Source organism: Capsicum annuum, unplaced genomic scaffold (genome assembly GCF_002878395.1).
Source record: "Capsicum annuum cultivar UCD-10X-F1 unplaced genomic scaffold, UCD10Xv1.1 ctg19782, whole genome shotgun sequence".
Taxonomy (NCBI): Eukaryota; Viridiplantae; Streptophyta; class Magnoliopsida; order Solanales; family Solanaceae; genus Capsicum; species Capsicum annuum.
In genome coordinates this window covers 234-3,345 of record NW_025825635.1, presented here as the reverse complement: position 1 = coordinate 3,345, position 3,112 = coordinate 234, and the positions used below count along the sequence as shown (strand labels likewise).

The 3,112-nt window shown below is 39.1% G+C and overlaps 1 pseudogene; it reads left to right on the top strand.

Annotated features, from left to right (window-relative positions):
- Positions 1 to 233: 233 nt before the first annotated feature.
- Positions 234 to 2,326, top strand: LOC124890540 (annotated as a pseudogene).
- The last annotated feature ends 786 nt before the right edge of the window (positions 2,327 to 3,112 follow it).

The following is a 3,112-nucleotide window of genomic DNA, read 5'->3' as shown; positions in this document are numbered from 1 at the left end:
TGCAGACTTTGCTTCAGTAGCTGGAGATAAACAAGAGGGCATTGAAATTTTTGTTCCCTTGGAAGTCTCTGTTGGCAGCTTCAAGAGTTGCCTTTCACTCTGTGTAAGAGAAACTAAAACACATGCTTTTTGCTTGCGTTCTTGTATTCTTGCAGCTACGTGAATATATTATCTAATGCGACTATTTCCTAAAGATATGTTCATATATTTGTTGACAACTAGTGCTCAACCTTATGGAATTAAGGAAAACTCACGAAGCTTTAGAGACATTTCCGAAGTTTATCATGTCTGCTCCAGTATCTCCGAACCCTGGAAGTCTTTGTTGACAAACAGATATGGGGGTGGTTCTTTAAAAGCAGGTCTGCGAAAGGTTAAATTTTTTTAAATATTATATGCAGAGGAAGGCAACAGCAGTGACGGAAGGAAGTCAGTCAAAAGTGAGGATCCCGATTATGTTTATCCTGTGGATACAGATTCACTTAATGAGGATTCAGAAGGAGAATCTGAGGAAGGAAAAGAGGATACAAGTGTTCAGAAGTCATTCAGTTATGAAGCACTCATCTATGCAAACCATGCTGGTGGATCATTTTGTTCAAATACAAGCGGCAGCAGCAGTGTCGAGGATTTAGTCCACTACAGCCATCATATTTCAGACACAACGCACAAGTACACTGAGGATACAACTGGAGCAAATCAATCTACAAAGCAGAGTTCAAAACGTAGTCTTCTTTCCTGAAGGAAGAGGAAGTTGAGTTTCAAATCTCCTAAAACCAAGGGGGAACCATTGTTGAAGAAACATTATGGAGAGCATGGTGGAGACGATATAGACTTTGATCGCCGACAGCTTTGCTCATCCGATGAGTCTTCTTCTAGGGTACGTCTCCTTTTTTCTTGCGTTCTTTGTCATGTTTGACGAGTCATTTTTTATCTTCATGTCATGGTCTGATCAGCGTGCAATAACTTGTACACCAATGTGCTTGGCGAATTGAAGATTACAAAGTTTGGTAGCTTTTTTTAGTAGCTTAGTCTACTTGTACATTTGTATCAAGTATCTAACTGCTGAGGTTTACTTGTTCATGATTGAAGATATATATCATAACTAGTCTTCTTACTAATATGTGTAGTTCATGCAGGGGCACAAATCTGAGTAAACTTCTCCGATTTCAGTCTCTGAGTTTGGAGATGAAAGTTTTGTTGTGGGTAGTTGGGAGAAGAAAAAAATAATAAACTGTGATGGACAAATGAAGCTGTAGATCAAATCTTCTTTGCTTCGATTAATCAACGAAGTGAACGAGCTGCTGGTGAAAGCGCTTGTACAGCCTTGGTTGCTGTCATAGCTGATTGTTTCCACGGCAATCCTGAAGATATGCCCATCAAGTCCAAACTTGATTCTCTTATCTTTGAAGGCTCGATGCAGTGGAGGTATCTTTGTGAAAACGAGACCTATAGGGAACGTTTCCCAGATAAGCATTTTGACCTCGAGACAGTTCTCGAGGCTAAAGTGCGTCCACTCTCAGTAGTCTCAGAAAAATCATTCATTGGGTTCTTTCATCCTAAAGGAATCTAAGAAGAGGAAGGATTCCACTTCCTTCATGGTGCCATGTCTTTTGACAACATATGGGACGAGATTTCTAAGTCCGCTCAAGAAACTCCTCGTCATAGCGACTCCTATGTTTACATTGTGAGTTGGAATGACCACTTCTTTATCCTCAAGGTTGAAAAAAACGCGTACTATATCATTGACACACTTGGGGAGAGGCTTTTTGAGGGTTGTAATCAGGCATATATCCTCAAATTCGACCAAGATACAACAATTATGCTAGTATTTAGTGAGTCTCAACAATCAGATGATAAGCCATCTTTCGATAGAAAAGAGAAAACCGATGTCAAAGAGGCTGCGGATGAAAGCAAAATTGTCATGAGCACCAACAGCGACAACAGTATGCAGGATGGCAGGGTACCTGAAAAGAACATCATTTATAGAGGTAAAGACACATGTAAAGAGTACATTAAGAGTTTTTTGGCAGCAATCCCTATTAGGGAGTTACAATTTGATGTAAAGAAAGGATTGATGGCATCGACACCCCTTCATCAGCGCCTACAAATCGAGTTCCACTACACAATGACATTTGTCCCCAAGTTTGAGGAGTCATCTTTAGAAGAACTGATTGCTAACAGTTTGGCCATAGTACCATCGGCAGCAGAAGTATAAGCAACGATTGGTAAAGCCTTACGAGTATATACGTAGCGCTAATCCTTTTTGTTCTACATACCGTTGGCTCTCAATCAATTCCCATGCTTGTGATTATCTTTGTTCTCTTTCACATACGAACGAGCCGATCTTGCAAATTAGATATCTGTTGGTTGATCAATGCGTTAAGTTTTGAAAGTTTGCCTTGTGTTTGAGGTTACTGTGGTGTATTCTGATTTTATAACTGTAAAGATGATATCTAGCGAGTCTACTTTCAGCTACATTTGGCTTATGTGTTGTAGTGTTTTGAGTATGTGAATATCAATGTCTATTTCGAATATTTTTATCCTTCTCTTTATCTTGAAATTTAGATGATATTGCACTCTTAATATGAGGAACAATGTAAGTGGCCTCCTAAACATTTTAGATGAAGAATACCATTTGCTACCTGTATAAAATGGGATTCACATGCTTCTATGTATCTGATATGGAAATGTATAAGTAATACAGAACGTCTAGTGTATCACTCAGTGCTATCCATACCTTCGTTTTGCAGTAGATGTGCTCTTTAGAGTACAGATTAACGAAATAAATATGCTAACACATAGTCTCCTTTGTAGCGCTCCAATTCGTTTGTCTATAGGTGCAAATACTTTGTGTGAAGACCGGGTGCCCTGCAACAGGGTGATATGCTTGTTGGTAGTATAGAGCACCTTGCGGGACAGCTAAAATATTAAGTCTTCCTATTTGCTCATTTATTTTAGCGCTTGCATCTTTTTTATTTTAGCGCTTGCATCTTTTCTCCAGGATTGTGGACTAGAAGATTGAAGGATGACTATAGTTGAGATGTATAAAGATAACTCTATATAGTTGACGAGCTTTAAGCAGCATCCTGTTTGCAAAACTAAGCAGATACTTCAA